Here is an 18,871-nt window from a genome sequence, read left to right on the forward strand (position 1 = left end):
GAAACTTCAGTAAAAAATTATTTGAATATATTTACAAAAAAGTAATGGAGAAGCTAAGAATGGCAAATAATGCTGTGGCTGTTTGTGACTGTGACAGTGTCTGTAACATATAGCAAAATGTATGATCAAATGTGTACAACTATAAGCTCTGCAATTTAGATTAAAAAACAAGCATGGGTTATCAGCCAATATGATGGCATTTTTGTAAAGCAGAAATGCAATTCTATGTTTACTTTTAAGCACCCATTTATTTATTTATTCAAATAAACTTGTTCAAACATGGGTGACTTACATCATATGAAGGAAAATGATTAAGGGGATGTGGTGGGAGTAGTTAGAAAACCAGATTAAGAGCTGCTGAATGTGACAGAGAGTAACCTTTTCAGCTGGCACTGTGTATGTGCAGAGCCAGCCTTCAAATGCTCCTACATATAATGCTGTTTCCTTTTGCAAGAACCATCTGGCATGAAAGCAGCACATTCTCTTCTCTAAGTCCATTGTATTTGGGATGCTGCTCCCAGATTTGCAGAGTGATGAGCAATAAAATGGGGGCAAGAACTTGGAGGGTAATCATGGTGCCCACCTTGAGGAAAATAATTACTTCCTACTTTACTACAATAATATTTTTTATTTACGATATATATTTTTTTTGCAGTGCATGCTGTGACTGGAAGTCTTTAACATATCTCTTTGTACCTAGTGGCTTTCTCTCCATTACTGATGGAAGTTCTCAAAGGTGGCAGACGCGTGAGATAATTTTAATGCCTGTACGGTCAAACTTTTACAGTGACACAAAATTGCCTATATAAGAAAACAACATCCTTTCTTTGCCTATCAAATTCCACAAGTATTAGCACCATACCATAAACTATATTTAAAAAACATTAGAGAGAACTGCTGCTGCTAAGCTCTTTGCAGCTGTGACAACTGTTATGCATACAACGCTGTAATAATAATCACAGTCAGCAAACTCTATAAATGCTTTGGTTGTTTATTCGTTCATTACTAGGCTAACTGCCCTTGTGGGCCATTTAAACCTAGCCAATTACCCCACTTGAGAATTAAACCTTGCATCTTGTGTATGGAAACTAAATAATCATTATGCCATCCTCCCACCCTGTTGTCCATGCTTTAGTTCATTAAAGGGACACAATGGCAGTCGTATCTGAAAATGCCAGAATAACAAAAATAAACCTGTTCCACAGATAAGATAAATACCGACTAATCAAACACATTAACAACCATGCAGAGCTCTGGGTTTAATTAATTGTTTCACCTCTCTACTTGTCTTTAAGGTCCAGACAAGTTCATTTATGCTTTATGTTAACCAATTTCATTATATTTTTGTCTTGTTATACCTCATTCATGAAATACACTGTCAGCTTCTCCCACTTATCAGATTCTTCCCATCATTTCCGGAGAGTCAATCTGCAGAAAGGCCATCACTGGTTTGATTACAGACCTAACTCCTCTCTCTTCACAGCACCAACATAGTTGCTGCAAAAGCAGGCCCCACAATACCAACCCATTGATTTGACTCCTGCTCATGTATATAGATGTCAGCTACAATACAGACAGACTGCTGGGTGGGTAGTGATAACTTCCTGGCCAATTTTATCAATGCAGTTGTGAACTGGTCCACTTCTCTCATGCAAAATGGGTTACCTGTAATGGGCACTGTCAATCCCACCACCACCCACCGATTGACTCTTCCAGGACCTGTGGTTTAATCAATCCCAGGTTGCCTAGACTGTAGTCGGTGTTTCATCCTATGCCACAACATTGGCCAACCATTTCTTTACTTGAATCATAATCAGTTTTAATCTCTTCTGCTCGACAGTCCTAAAAAGTGCTTCTGCGAATGTACTGATGTGGTGCATTCTTAAGCTAGTAACTTACCAGGTAGCACTCTCAAAGCTTTTCTTAACTGAAAAACAATCTTCTTTAATATCTATTTCAAGTGAATACTTAACTTTAGAACAATGAGAACATTATCTGTTACAGTGAAGCACCCACCTCTGTGCTGTTCCTTCCTAAACATCATGCAATCCTGATGTTGGTACTTCAGAGGGAATATGAATGCAGGCAATGCCATTCTAAATTTAAAAATATATATATTTCAGAGGGATTTAAGTAAGTAATGTCATTCTGAAATAAAAAAATGGACAAAGTCACATTCAAACATTTGTTTAAATCATCATTCTGTGGAAGAGTGACATGCCCACCTTCCAGACCCCTATTAACAAAATCCCTTCAAGGTTTATTACATTTCACTGAGATTGCATCACCTTTGGAAAGGAAGGACATTTCCCTGTTCTGCAGGTAGCTTTCTGAAATTTAATTTTTTGAGATGTGTGCAAAATCTGTATTCTCATACTTGGCCATCAGAGAACTGTAAGGCTCCTAACAAAATGTCACAGCTACTGAACAAATTACTTATAAACATATGTAACATATGCAGAGAAATACAACATTACAAGGAACCAAAAAGCAATATCCCTCTGGTATCGCACTGTGTGCGTGTGTGTGTGTGTGTCTGAGAGAGAGAGTGTGTGTGTGTGTGTGTGTGTGTGTGTGTGTGTGTGTGTGTGTGTGTGTGTGTGTGTGTGTGTGTGTGTGTGTGTGTGTGTGTGGGGGGGTGCTTTACAAATTGCATCAGGAAATCACTTTACTAGTTCAACTGTCATTGCAATAGTGATCTGCCAATAACAATGCCGATGGCAACCTTAAAATGCAACAGTCTGTTCTAACAATTATCATTCTGTGTACAAGATAGTGACAAGACATTTAAGCATTAATGTTCTCCTAGGGAGTTAACGTTAATGTTCTCCTAAGCTACTATTATTAAGTAACTGTACTGCATTAATCAACAAGGCTGGGATTAAATGTTGTTTGCCGTCACTGTTCAAAGGCTGTTGACTATTTTCTTTCTATACTATTATATGCAAGCTTTAAGGGCCTGGGATGCATTGAAAAATGCCTATTCACTAATCTGATCAATAAACAAACAAAACTCACAGACTGTAACAATGCACTTCTCCCTCATTACGTTTGTGTATCCAGTTATAAAACACTAAGTTTGTGCTCTGTGCAGATTAGAAAGCAATTCTCTGAAATGTATGAGTAAATGAATGGAAATTATGGAGTTAACATTAGCAGATGCATTAAAAGCTTTGTTTCCAGACACTTCTCTGTTTACAAGCATTCCTATGAAGTGACGCACAGAAGCATTATGTGCAACACTTAAAAGACCATTTTTTTTCTTCATGTACATACTTCTTATAGGGACATTATGTATAACACTTCAAGCAGCAGCCCTTTTCTTCAGCAGTACACTTCCTTTTCATTCAAACAAGTCCAAAATACTCTCAGCTGCTATGAAGGTGATCAACAACATTTTTTTATTATATACTACTACCTAACATTTAAGGAAAGGAATACTATTTTTGTTAAGTATAACTGGGATAGTGCCACATCCTTATATCTTCAGACTATGCACAACTAAAAAGAGAGAGAAATTCAGAAATGTCACTCACACATCAGAAATAAAGAGGTACACCTTGAAAACAGTACCTGTGCAGTAATATGGGATGGTGGATAAAATTTAAAAGATAAGGGCAAAAACGCAAGCCTTTTCAACTTGGTACCTGGAAACATGTTATTATAATGAAAGCCCCCCTCCATCGGGACTGCTCCCTTTCCCCAGTGTTGGTGTGACTCTAAAGGTGATTATAATTAGGGAAGGTGGCATTAGGTTGAAGGTCCACATGAGGAGTTTGGGATACAGTCCTCCCTCAAAAAAAAAATACCTGCAGAGGGTCGCATCATCACTGCAAAAAAAAAAAAAAAAAAAAAAAAAATCAAAGTCAGTCTCTTCTAATCTAGACAGTCATTAAATATTTTTTCATTAAAACAGTAATCATGGCACACATAGATTCTGAGGGTTCTATCCCCACACCAGCTGCTTTGATTCACTTTCCAGAACTGGCATTATAATGCACATTAGGACGTGCTGCTCTCCTAATTTGCCATGCTTCACATGAGACAGAGGGGTGTTAAGAGCCTGTACTTCTTACTGAAAAGAGGAAGAGAATGTCGTCATGGGTCTGGCCAGATTTCTCCATTTGTATACACACACACACACACACACACACACATATATATATATATATATATATATATATATATATATATATATATATATATATATATATATATTTATGTATATATATTTATGTATATATGTGTGTGTGTGTATGTGTTTTTATATATATATATATATATATATATATATATATATATATATATATATATATATATATATATACACACACACACACACACACACACACACACACACACACACACACACACACACACCTGAATATAGGCTACAAGCCTAATGGGACGAATATTGTCAAACAAATACTTCAGCGGTCTAGTTAACTTAGTATGATACAGACTGACAAATAAAAAAAAGCCCCTTTCAACAAAAAACATTCAAGGGACTGTTCTGGTCATTGTGTGGTTTCCATGCAGTGCATGCACAGATACCTATCCAGGACCTCTGACAAAATGTACATTACCCCTACTTCCTCAATTATCAAACAAGAATGAAAAGGCTAGCAGTTAGTATTACAGCAGTCCTCTACCAGCTGTTCAAATCAGACTGTGCAGTTTCCCATAATCCTTTTCTCCCTGAAAAGCAAAAGACCCACATTGTACTTGGGCATGCATTTACCCACCAGATGTTCTTCTGACCTGCCTCTCCCGTGCACCTGAGATGAATGCTGCACATAGTAATCAGTATAAATCTGTCTATGAGTGAAGTGTTATGAAAAGTGAAAACGTGGCTACCATGCAAACCTGTCTGCAGCTCACATGTACAATAGGAAACATGAACAGTTATCTCTTACTGGTAAATAGATGTCCAGTTTACTTTTACTTACATCAGAAGTCACATGTGATTTTGATTCCTTACTTGCTGAGTGGAAGAAAAGGACATCTTAGCTCAGGCTTACATAACAACTTGCACAATAGCTGGCCTGCAGCCACACCAACAATGAATGCCAGAGCTGGATTTCAGCCCAAATCCCTGGTACATTGCTTAACCTAACCTATGAACTTTCGGTCTGAAAGGAAATTCAAGTATTCATGTATTTAGTAACATACAAATATCTTTTTGTTTCCTCACACCATATCCTCAGGTTTGCTTTAGTCCCATTCCCTCTACCATCACTACAGCTGTCAAAAGGATGATCAACACCTCAACTTCAACTCAAGCAAGTACACCTAGTCAAGGAGCTGTTAGCAGTTAATCTGAAAAAAAAAAAAAAAACACTGCAAACTGGTAAGCTTCAATCACTCTAATCCAAGCAGGTAGACAAGTGAAGAAAGAGGAATAAAACATATATGCACATGGAGCATCACTTGATCATATTCTGTAACTTTATAGATCTCAGGGGTCTTCTGAAACCAAGAGTTCTAGCAATGAACAACATGCAATCACCAACTGATCTGACTGGTCTTTTTAACCAGTTCCCTGCAGTCCTGTTCTCAACCACCGTTTGTCCCTCAGTCGCTCACCTACAACCTCAATAACCACAGATTTACAAGGCCAGCACAAGGCACGGGTATGCAGGAGATCTATGTTCTGGTCAACAGTAGTTCTGCCAATCCATGGGCAACATATTGAAGGGCTAACAATAACACAGTACAGTTGTGTACACGTACCATAAATGTAAATGTTCGAGTGTATTCACTGTTGCAGTCATCACACTTGGGTTATCTGCCTTGCAGGTAACCCTCAGTCGGCGTGAATACCAGAGATTTAGTATTTCTGCGTCGGATGCTGTCGCTCCTGGACTGACTTCAGGTCATCAGGGGTATAAAAAGAAGCAGCCGATGCCATTACATCAGTTTTTCTTGCCCCAAATGTCAGGAGCCCCCAAACAGGAGCTAGGTTATGGTGGGGAAACACCATCAGTAAAAAGTAAATACCAATACTAGTAGAAATAGCCATAGAGAGGAGATGGAGAAAGACAGAGACAGAAAAAAAGGGGGTTGATGGGAGGGAAACCAGGACTACAACAGTGAATACACTCGAATATCTACATTTATGGTAAGTGTACACAACTGTACTATGTTCTTCATGTTTCACTGTTGCAGTCATCAGACTTGGGTGGATTCCCAAAGCTGAGGAAGGGTGGAGGCAGTCAAGAAGAGTTGGGGCTGGCTAGTAGGCCTTGCAAGGCTGCTGTAACAAAACCTGTCCTGAGTGTGGAAAAGATAGGCAAGTGGTAATGCTTGGTGAAGGTGTGTACAGAACTCTAGGTAGCAGCTTCCAGGATGTCACTGGTAGGGGCTCTCCTGAGAAATGCTGTGGATGTAGCTGTTGCCCTGGTGGAATGTGCTCTAATGCCATGAGGTGTTGGTTTCCCATGGTGCTTGTAGCAGAAATGGATGCAGTGTGCTATCCATTTGGAAATGGTTTGTTTTGAAATGGCCTTGCCCTCTGCCCCTGTTGCAAAGCTGACTAGTAACTGGTCAGATTTCCTGAAGGGCTTAGTCCTACCGAGGTAGAACCTGAGCTGTCTGTGCACATCCAAAGAGTGCAGGACCCTCTCCCCTTTAATTTTGAGGATTAGAGAAGAAGGTTGGCAAATGGATGGAATTGGTTGAGAGCCGCACTGGACACCACTTTAGGTATAAATGAAGGGTTAGTCCTGAGGGAGACCCTGTCAGCATGGAAAATAATGAAGGGTTCCACAGCCATCAGTGCTTGTAGCTCAGACACTCTTCTAGTTGAAGTGATGGCTAGAAGCAAGGCTGTTTTCCAGGAGAGGAATTTTAACTCTGCTGAAGCAGCAGGTTCAAAGGGGAGAGTGAGCTTTTCCAGTACAAAGATAAGGTCCCAAGCAGGGCTGGGTGCTCTCCTTGGTGGCCTTAAGTTGTTTGCCCCTCTCATGAATTGTTTGATGAGAGGGTGAGAGAATAGAGATGGCTCAGTGTTGTAATGAGCCAAGATGGCAGAGGCATGGATCTTAAGGGAGAAGGATAGGCCTCTGTGGAGAAGTTCTGCTAGGTAATCCAGGATTAGAGGTAAGGAGGGCAGTGCTGTGTCCTCTCCTTTCGACTGATTCCAAGAACAATATCTTTTCTACTTTTCAGCATAGGATTTCCTTGTACCGGGCCTTATGGCTTCAAGGATGACGTCCAACACCTGTTTGCTTAGGGTTGCTGGTGGGGTATTCAAGGAATAAGCCAGGTTGCAAGATTTAGGGTTTGCTAGTGTGGATGCAAGATCTGTCCCTCCTGCTGAGAGAGCAGGGTTGGGGTCTGGTGTAGGTGCCAGGGTGGCATTGTTGTCATGCTGCGCAGGAGTGGGTACCAGTGCTGGTGTGGCCAGTCAGGGGCAATTAGAATTGTCCTTGGCCTGTCCTGTTTTATTTTGAGTAATATTTTTAAGAGAAGGGGCAGAAGGGGAAAGGCATAGATTGATAGGTTTACCCATTGAAAGGACAGGGCATCCACTTTCCAGGCCCTGTTGTGAGGATTCCTGGTGCAGAATTTGATTTGCTGAGCTGGTGGTTGCAGGGGGAGGCAAAGAGATCCACCTCTGGGGTCCCCTATTTCTGAAGGTGCTGAGCTCCAATTTCCACTTGTGTGGGTCTAGAAGATTTCTGCTTAAGTTGTCTGCCAGTGACTTTTGTTTGCCTGGCAGGAATTTAACTTGTAGCTGGACTTGGATGTCCAAGGCCGTGGTCTACAGGGCCATTGCTAACCTGCAGAATGGGTAGGAATGGGTTCCCCCTGCTTGTTGATGTACCACATAACTGTGGTGTTGTCTGTTTTTATCAGCAGTTGTCCTGGAAGGAGTAGGGATCTGAAAGCTGCCAGGGCATGCTGTACAGCTAGCATCTCTTTTTGGTTGCTTTACAAATGAATCTGACTTGGGCTCCACTGGCCCTTAACACATTTGCCAGCCATGTGAGCCCCCATGCATAGTCTGATGTGTCTGTGGTCAGGGTCTGGGTGGCGTGGGGTAGAGTAAATGTCAGTCCCTTGTTGTGGTTGCATGCTTCTGCCCACCAAAGGAACTCTGTCCTTAGACAAGGTATGATAGGAATGACTGTTTCCAGGTCCTGAGAATGTTGGAACCAAAGACTTTTTAAGTACCATTGAAGTTTCCTCATATGCAGTCTTGCATATGGAATAAGCAGTATACATGAGGTCATGAACCCTAGGGCTTCCAGTGTTTTTCTTGCAGATAGATGGGTTCTGGTGGCCATTTGTTTGAAGTAATCTGTCAGATAAACTTATTTTTCTGAAGTGAGGAATGCCACCTGGGAAGTTGTGTCCAAGCTTTCTCCCAGGAATACAATCTTTTGACTGGGTACCAGTTGTGATTTATTTTTGTTGATGGTGTACCCCAAGGAAGTGAGAAGGTTTTTTACAAATGCCAGGTGCTGAAGTAGCAATTCCTGACTGCCCGCCTGAATCAGGCAGTCATCCAAGTATGGGTAAATTTGGATATTTCTCTGCCTGCAGTATGCAATGGCTGGAGCCAGGCATTTTGTGAATACCCTGGGTGCAGTAGATAAGCCAAAGGGAAGTGTAGAGAACTGATAATGCATAGATCCTGCCCTGAAACGTAGATACTTCCTGCAAGACTCCCTTATAGGGATGTGCAGATAGGCTTCTTTTAAGTCTAGGTTGACTAACCAGGCATCCTTGGCTAACACAGGAAGAAGCTGTTGCAGGGTAAGCATTTTGAACTTTGATATCACCAGGAAGGTGTTTAGAATTGAAAGATCCAGGATTGGGCACCAACAGCCCTCTTTCCTGGGTACCAGGAAGAATCTGGAGTAGAATCGTTGACCCCTCTGTTCTACTGGAACAGGCTGAATAGCTCTGATATTGAGCATGGAAAGTACTTGGTTTTGAGCCTCTGCCCACTGGTTTGGAGGAAGGTCTGGAAAACCGCTTGGGGTTGGCAGAGAATGGAAATAAAATTTGTATCCCTGGGATACAGTGTTGAGGACCCATCGGTCCTGGGTGATGGACATCCAGTTTTTTGCATGAAGGGCAAGTTTTCCTCCTAGGGGCACAAGCAGTTGGACAGGGCTGGGAAGTGGATTGAAGAAGTTATTGTGAGCTTTTTCTGTAAGGAGGTGGCTTACCACTCCCTGCTTTAGGGGTGGGGCATTCCATTGCTTAGAGCTCTGCATACCCTGAGACTGTAGTGGTGGTCTGTTTCCCTTGGGTCTTGTTTGAGAAGGCCTGGAGGGGGCTGGAAAGGACCAGTGTTTTGAAGGGCAATGCCTTCTGAATCTGGGGGGGGGGGTTGCACTTGTAAGAATTCTTTAACAGTCTGCATAGATTTAGCTTTTTCTTCCATCTTTTTAAGAACTTCTGCTTTGGTGCCAAACAAAGAGTCCTTATTCAAAGGAGTATCTAGTAATTTAGATTTGACATGATCTGGCAAGGTCTGCTCCTTCAGTCAAGCATGTCTTCTCAGTACAGAGCCAGTGATTATGGCATCAAAGCCACACTGCAAAGTATGCTTACTGACTTGGTTTGCAGAGTGCATAAGCTCCTGCAATTCTTTATTTTCTGCACAGTCTGGAAAAGTTATCACTTTTTGTTTAATACGTTCCATAATATGTTGCTGGTACTTCAGCATGTGAAACTGGCAATTCAGTGCCCTGATAGCAAGAGTTGCAGAGGTAAATACCTTCTTACCCCATCTGTCCAAAGCTCTGGAATCCCAGTCCGAAGGGGTGGGATTCTTGGCTGTAGTAGCCTTGATACCTTTAGGCCCCTGGGAAATTCTCTCTGGGTCAGCAGTAGGATTCTTGAACAGAAACTTGTGAGTATCAGGTACTCTGTAGCACCTGTCAGGTTTCCTAGGGGTAGGAAGTAAAGTGTCAGGAGTAAGACTGGATTCCATGAAAATATCATCCACAACAACCAGGAGGGTCTATATTAGAAAATCAAAGTTTCGAAACTTCGAATGTTCTAATATCGAACCCTACTCAGTGAAAGCTGAAAATATCAAAGCAACAGAAAACCAAATTTTTTTCCTAGGGAAAGAATTCAGTTGTCTGTTTCTGTTGCTTCGGTATTTTCAGCGCTGTGGTGGAAAGTTACGGGTCAGGTTCAGGTAAGTGTGCGATTGAGTGCAGGTTAGGTTAGTTAGGGTTAGGGTGCGGGTTAGATATGTGTGCGATTGTGTGGATGTGAGGGTTAGGGTGGGTTAGGTGAGTTAGGGTTAGGGCACGGGTTAGGTATGTGTGCAATTGTGTGGACGTGAGGGTTAAGGCGGGTTAGGTGAGTGAGGGTTGTGGCGTGGGTCAGTAAGTGTGAGATTGTGTGGACGTGAGGGTTAGGGCGGGGTAGGTGAGTTAGGGTTAGGGCTCGGGTGAGGTGAGTGTGCGATAGTGACGGACCTTAGGGTTAGGGTTTGGGTTAAGGTAAGTGGATAGTTAGTGGTGTGTGTTTAGTTTAGTGTAGGGTTAGGTGTAAGATTTTAGGTGTATGTGCGTGGTTTACTGTTTGTTTGGTGTGCTTGTGTTGTATGTATGTGTTTTGGAACAGCAAATTTTTTCCCTAGGAAAAAATTTGCTGTTCTGTATGTTCGATGTTTTCAGCTTTCGCTGAATAGGGTACGATATTAGAACATTCGAAGTTTTGAAACTTTGATGTTCTAATATAGACCCCATCCAGGACAGAGGGTATAGCTAAAGGTCTGTGCTGAGGCAACTTTAAAAATGATCTGAGTCTCTTTTTGGATTGAGGATAGCCTTCGTATTCCCAATGGAAATGCTCTCTTAAAGTATGCAAGGTTTCACCAAAAGAAAAATCCTCTGGAGGGGAGGCAGAGTGAATGGATTCCTCTGCATCTGAATCCTCAAAGGCGGATAAGGGCATGTCTTCATAATCAGAAATGTCAGAGTCATCGGACTCCTGGTCTGTAGAACCTGAAGGGGACTGGGTTGTTTGTCTCTTTGCAGGGGAAGGCTGACTTCCCCTAATTAGTGTAATAAGGTCTTCAGCCATTCTAAGCATTTGTTTTTGTGGCATGGGGGCCTTGGTCATCGTTTTTTTAGGAGTAGTGCGTACTCTGGGCCTAAGAAACTTGGTAGTTTTGGTTAGAATGAAGTCGTCGGTTTAATTCGAACATCGGTAGAGCGAAGAACTGCCTCAGAAGCCGGTGCCTGCACAGCGGCTCCGGACCCATCCAAGGTAGAGACATCCGCAGGTTCCACACTCGAACAAGCATCTTGCGGCATACCGGATTCCGAATGGGTCTCAGCAGAGGCCTGCAAATCCACTGAAGTGGGCATCAGGGGCTGCAAAGGTGCCTCACTGAGTACCAGTGGACTGGCGACTAGTTTAATGGAAGCGCCTTCGGCAATTTTTGACCTATGCTGTCTGTCTCTGTTTTTATTCTTACTTTTTTTTGGAAAAATCGGTAGTCGGATTGCTTAACGAAGCCATTTCAGAATACAGAGATCAAGAGCGAAAAAACTTAGTGACAAAAAGAGCCCAACAATGAATGGTTCAGGTGGTAAACAAAGGACAAAACCGACAGCGACGGACGTTGTGGTCTGGGCCTAAACAGGTGACCCAGTAAGAGTGAAAATCTCTGTGAGGTATTTGCTTCCCGCAGGCAAGACAATTGTTAACATTTTCTGACATCAGTTAGAGCAAGAAAAAAGGATCCCCAATTGGGGTACTTAGCTTTAAAAGACTTCAGGATTATTCAACAAAAACATTTGGTATTTGGACCGACTGAGGGCTACCTGCAAGGCAGATAACCCAAGTGTGATGACTGCAACAGTGAAACACAAAACATCTACCTTTACCTCTCTTCTCCAACATTCTGCGGAACCTAACAACTACAGTGTCTTTTCCCTGCTAGGTCTAGCTGGGGTTTTCAAAGTATGAAAGTAAATGTTTCACAATTTTTTTCTTCTCTCTCCAAGATACAAACTCTGCTTTGGCTCTTCTCAGATCTAGCATCCAAATTTTAATTATCAATAGCACAAACATATGTGATTAAAAGTCTCGTTGTTTATATTTCATTTCCAAATACAAGCAATTGTGACTGCAACATAGTAAGCTTCACGGTATCCCTAGTTCTTTCTGCATATTTATAGTTCCTTGGCAATGCAAGAGATCTGCTACCCAATATGTCTGTCAAGCACCTGTTAAGCAGTCCCACAACCCACTCCCCACAGCTGTACTGATGGCAAAGAGGTCAAGAAAATTATTATCTGTAGAGCAGATGAGTGTTTCTGAACTGCTAAGTAAGTCATTTAGCAAGTTCAGGAAATCTATATCCCACAGGTCAAAGTGATATGCCTCTAAGAAATCCAGCATATGTCATCTTGCCTTTATAATTTTTGAGGGCAGAGACATACACATAATATACAACAGGTACAAATGTGTGTGTGTGTGTGTGTGTGTGTGTGTGTGTGTGTGTGTGTGTGTGTGTGTGTATATATATATATATATATATATATATATATATATATTTCACTTCATAATCTCGAAATGCTGAAATACAGAATTTCAGCATTCCGAGACCATGAAGCTGAACCATTCACAATACCGAATCCCACAATCACGAATCCCACAATCACGAACATGTATACATCATACACCACATAACACACAAACCATTCCACCCACAGCACACAAACCAAACAACCCTACACTACATATAAGCAGGGGGGGGCAAGCCCCACCTGCACCCCCCACTTATATATACCAACTCCGAGATCGCACATAACATAAAAAAAAAAAAAAAAACACACCACAGCATTCTCCACTTGCTCGCACACAAATACACATCACACATACATAAACACCAACAAATCAAACACTCACACTCATACTTACACCTCACTACCCTTACCCACACATACAACATACAAAAACACACACACACACACACACACACAAACACTCACCTGCAATTTCAGGCAACCACAACACTACACGCAATGTACCAGAAATACATATGTGCTCATTCGAGATATTTGAATTCACTCTTATGCACTTTCGGCATTCTGAATTTTCAGCTTCATGATCTTGGAATGCTGAAATTCGGTATTTCATATATACACACACACACACACACACACACACACACACACACACACACACACACACACACACTCACACACAGATACATACATGTACACACACACACACACACACACACACACACACACACACACACACACACACACACACACACACACACACACACACAAAGGTATGTCTCCACATTAGGTAGACAGACCACTTTAAACAGTGATGTTTACAATCATCAATCATTTACTTGTTTAGTTTAATATATTAAAAGAATACCTATGTCCTGGATTTCAGAGTTGACCTCTTACTGCAGAGGGAGAACAGCAGTTATTGGAAGTATGCTATTAAAGAAGAGAGACAATTTGAAGGTGCCTGAGACAATCTGCTAAAGAATCCGGGGGACTAAACCTAAAGTGATATGCAGTACAGAGTTTGTGTTATTTTTTTCCATGTCCTGAAGAAGAGTCTGCACAAATGAAATGTTTGTTTTGCTCCCTGTTTTAATAAAAATCCATATTTTTTGATAAAGTGCCTCTGTTGTCTTGCTTTAATACCACTGTGTGCAAATCTGTAATTGTGTCCAGTATATACAAGACTTTAAATTCAACCAAACACCATATAAAAATCAAAACAAGACTTGTGTTACCATGCACAGCCATTTTATGTACAGCAAAGACTAAAATGCCACACTATTTACATGTAAAGGCCCCACTTACAGATGAAACTGTAATCAAGTGTGACATTAAAGTATAACAGACTAGCTTTAGTATTCAAACAGTTGAAAACAATAAAATGAAACAGCTAAAAGTATGCTATAGTACATAATTAAAACTAGTGGCTGTATAAAACATTCTTAAAATAAATGCAACTTAATAAATCTATTACATAAATAAAATGTAAGTGTGAGCGTATATGTGTATATATGTGTGTGTATATGTACATATGGATAGCAGCTGGGTACAACAATCCTGTGTTTCTAAAGGTTAGCCAAACATTCCACTTATGCTGTGCTGATTATGCCATAACAAGGCTGAAACATGCATGTCCATAGCTAGTGGCGTTTGGCTTTATTAGCCTAAATTTGGTCATAACTAGAATTAAAAATAAAACTGTCATGGACATTCAGAATCGTCATGTAGCTGAAACATCTGATGTCCTTAAGGGATCATTTGCATATATCCCATATTACCTCTAAAACAAGAGGTTTAAGGAATCACACAGTGGAAAGTAGCCTTGCTGGATTTTTTTTTTTGCTTTTTACTGATATGTACACAAACACACACACAAAGACATATGGACATAAATATAACGCATGACAAACATTAATGGCAGTATACTAATCACATGGCAACTGACTGTCACTTGTAGCATACTGATTCTGATATAATCTTCCATTAAATATTTAAAAACATATCTTGATATTCCGCAAATAAAGCATATAATGGAATACTGAAGTCATTACAGAAAACACACAAAATATTAAAACAGCATGGCTTTTAGTCACAAACTACTTTTATCTAAGGATGCAAAACAACTTGTGTCACTACACTGAAAACCGATTTTCTCCCAGATGTGCATACTACTCCTACTTTGTAAGTAAGTTTAAAGTAATTTTTTTAGCTCCTACATTGAAAAAAAGGTGTCACAAACTGGGTATAAGCATCTCCTTTTGTGAACCAATAATATTTCAGCCACATTCACAAAGTACAACATGGAAATAAGAATGATTTAAGCAGAAATGACAAAAAATATCTGCATTAGGCTTGCGAGTTGATAAAACCAGTAAATACCATTGTACAATAATTATCAATATTGTTATAGGTTCATAGGTTAGTACTAGGCTATCAGCCCTAGGGCCTACACAAGCCTAGCCATAACAATTCCCTGAATATTTCTTCCCACATTATTTACTTTCCTGGACCCCTGTCTAGCAGGGCGACTAACGTGATCCCTGGGGTGAATTTCCTTTCTCTCATCCAATCGTCAAGGTTCCTCTTGAAGAGGTCCAAAGAGGCACTCTGCTTGACATGTATGGGCAATCTATTCCAGAGTCTGGGGAGTCTCTGGGTCAGGAACCTATCCCTCCAACATGTTTTGTTTATTGTGATGACAAGGTTTAGATCCCTGGAGCGTGTAGCTCTGAGGGATTGGGATTTCTTTAAGTGTAGCATGTCCAACAGCTCTGGGTTTGACATGGCCTTGTATGTTAAGCAGAGATCGCCTCTGAGTAGGCGATATGCGACAGAGTATAGCTGGAGTTTTTAAGGCGGTCAGCATAGGGCATCTGCTTTAGGCCTGTGATTCTTTTAGTGAGGTATTTCTGAGGCCTTTCCAGTTGTTGCAGATGTCTTGAGAGGTACATACCAAATGGGACATTGTATTCTATAATGGGTCTAATGAGGGATGAGTACAGTGGGACAATGACCTCCTTTTTCTGGATGAAAAGCCCTTCGTGATGAGGTGTGCCACATAGAAGGATTTCCTGACTGTTGTGGCGATGTGGTTATCGAAGGTGAGACCACTGTCCACCTGTGTCCCTAAGTCTCTTATCACACTTTCTGTGTTTAGTGTACTGCCACCTATATGGTAATTCATGGATACATGTTTTTCCCAAAGGAGATAACAATACATTTCTTGGCATTGAGCTTGAGCCCATGGCTCTGGCACCAAGCATCTGTTTCTGTAAGGCCCTTTTGTAGAGTATCCACATCATTTGGGGATTCAATAATGGCTCCCAGTTTGCAGTCATCTGCAAACTTTGTTAGCCAGAGTCCCTTAGTGTTGACCTGTACTTCAGAGAAGTAGATGCCAAACAAGAGCGGCCCCAGGACTGAACCCTGAGGTACTCCACTTGTCACTTGTCTGGAGCTGGATTTGGAGTTGGCTACTTTTACAGTGTGGGTTCTATCAGTAAGCCATTTAGCAACCCATTGGGTGACATAGGGATTAATGCCCAACTTAGTAAGTTTATCTATGATTCCAGAGTGGGGATGGTGTCAAAGGCCTTGGCAAGGTCTAGATAGGCTGTGTGGACCACCTTACCCTTGTCCATGGCTCTGGAGACTGATTCAAAGAAGTCAATCAGGTTCAGGAGACAAGATCGGCCCTTCACAAACCCAAACTGGGTGGGGTCCAGTGTTTGAAGGTTGCCAATGTCTTTGTTTATAAGTTCCATGATAATACGCTCCATGGCCTTGCAGATAAGGCTTGTCAGACTGATGGGACGGTAGTTTCCGGGATCCAAGGTGGATCCCCCCTTGTGGACTGGGATAACTATAGCTCTGCGCCACTCAGTGGGCACGAAACCTGAGGTGAGGCTATGATTAAACATGACACTTAGGTGAGGTGCCAGTTCATATTGTAGTTCATGTAGTACACAGCCCAGGATGTCAGCTGGTCCCATGGATGCTGTATTCTTGGCTTTAGAGAGTGCGTTTTGTACCTGTGTGGCCGTTATTACTGGAATTTGGCAATCTTCCGGTATTGAGATGGGCCATTTAGTGGGTGAGAGTGGGGTGAAGTTGGCACTGAATCGATCTGCCAGGATATTGGCAATATCCTTCGGATCAGTATATTTAATGCCATTCTGTTTTAGCTCAGAGCAGATCTGAGCATTGCCATTTAGATTCTTGACATAATTATAGAATGATTTGTGGTTGTCTTTGGAATCTTTGGCAATTTTATTTTCGTAACTAGCTTTGGAGGATTTTATGAGGCATCTCAGTTTCTTACTGAGGATAGTAAGGGAGTTTTTTGCATCCTCGGATGAAAAGTAAAAATCATTATAAAAATATGATAAAATGTATAAAATAAAATATGTAATAAAAATTCAAGTACATATATTTGTGTTGATTATATATAAAAAGAGAGTCATGTGCCTACCATCTATGTTAAAAAATCATGTATCGTAAAAAGCATAATACAAATACTGTGAGATTACATGCACTCATAAAAAAGCAGTGACTAATCTCGCCATTCTTAAAAGCTCTTATACATAAATGAAACACAAGAATGGCAAAGGTTTTTTTGAAGAGTAGGAGGATACAAAGACCGAGATAAATATGTCCCTATTATTAGGTTTTTCAAATGGTGTATTTTGTTTTATTTGTATAGAACACCATTTGTGCCTTCTGCTAGTGTATATGAGTCTTTAGGAGTGACTCGAATAGTTAGTTGTTCCTCATGCCATTCATGTGTTTCGTTTATGTATAAGAGCTTTTATTCTACATATTATATTATATTTTTATAATGCTTTTTACTTGCTGTATTAATGATTTCGCTTAAGCTAATGGATTTTCTCTTTATTGTATTCTGAAAAGAAACTTATGGTTATGCACCTAGCACTTTAAATTGTATTGTGCTTCAGATGTAGAGCCTGTAACCAATCACAACTCATGGAGGGCTTTTTAAAAGTTTGAAGAACTGTGCATATTATTAAAAGTCTGAAGAAGCCTCTTGGCGAAAGCGCTCACTTTGTTCTAAATAAAAGTTTTACTGAAGATTAAGAACTGTCTGATGTGACCTACATCTTTTATTTCATTGTTGGAGTTTCATTACGTTTTATTGCCATAGGGAACAGCGTATATGGTGTTTGGACTACATTTTTATATTTTCTTTACGCTTGTTCCCGTCTCCGCTGGTGTGCTACTCTGCATTGGGATTGTTCTTACCTAGTGTTAGTTGCACTTGGAGAATTTCAGACACATTGTGTTGGCCAACTAGCCTGATGGTGTGAATATCCTTGGTGAATATTGACACTCTTCCACCTTTAGTGTTTCGGTCCTGGTTTGGTGGCCGAAAAGTGTGGTAAGAGATGTAGCCTGGTATTGCAGGGGTGCTCCCTGGAGCCTTGAACCAGGTCTCAGTTACTGCACAGATATCGATGTTCTCCATTTTTAGGAGTGCCTCGAGAGAGTGCATTTTGAGGTTTAGACTTCTAGCATTGAGTAGCATTACCTTCAGATTTTGCATCCTTGTACCTGTTATGGTGGTGGTTTTGTCCTTTGAAGTTTGCCTAAAAAAGGCACTATAGGGGTGGCAAGAACCTTAGCCAGTAACCTGAATCCCAGGGGCGACAGGTGCAGACCATCTCTGGCAAAGCATCGTGGTCTGTCAATCATGTCATCCCAGGCAGACAGATACTGGATCCCCTTTGAATGACACCATAAGCTTAGCCAATAGTTGAAGTCAATCATTTTATCCTTATATTGTGGTATCATTCTGGGCGAAGGCAGGATGCTACTCAGGGCTAGGGTCATACCTGCATGGGCCACATGATCCGAGAGCTCTTTCATGTCTCTCTTCATGTAGTCCAGGGAGGTACGTCTCAAGTCATTCACTCCAACATGGACAACGACAGAGTCATATTTGTACTTGTTGTGGAGTGACTTGAGTGCATGCGTTATGTGGCGGATCCTGGCACCCGACAGGCAGCTGACTGTAACTTTCTCCTTATTCAACCTGGTGAGAGGGACATCAGTGTGCCGGACTATAGAGTCACCTATGACTAAAGTGTTAGGTACATTGTCTTGCCTTAGGGGCTGTTGCTGGGTGGCACACTGGTGTTGTGAACTATGTGACACATTGGTTGTGATTGGTGTTTGTTTGCGTTTCAGCTTCAGAGGTCTTTGTTGCTTGGGCAGGTTACAGTTAAGGGCCTCTGCATATGTGGATTTAGTGTTGCTATATGTGGGTGTTGGTGGTGCGGGTTTAGAAGGGCTATGTGTTGCTTGAGGTGTAGTGTGGGTGTTAACCTTCTCCTCTT

The 18,871-nt window shown here is 41.2% G+C and overlaps 1 protein-coding gene across 4 annotated transcripts in view; it reads right to left on the minus strand.

The window, feature by feature from the left end:
* THRA (thyroid hormone receptor alpha) overlaps nt 1-18,871 on the minus strand; it is a 1,750,892-nt gene that overhangs the window by 365,046 nt on the left and 1,366,975 nt on the right. The gene's annotated exons all lie outside the window — the stretch shown is intronic.

Source organism: Protopterus annectens, chromosome 13.part0, assembly GCF_019279795.1.
Source record: "Protopterus annectens isolate FY-2018-M chromosome 13.part0, PAN1.0, whole genome shotgun sequence".
In the NCBI taxonomy this organism is placed as follows: Eukaryota; Metazoa; Chordata; order Ceratodontiformes; family Protopteridae; genus Protopterus; species Protopterus annectens.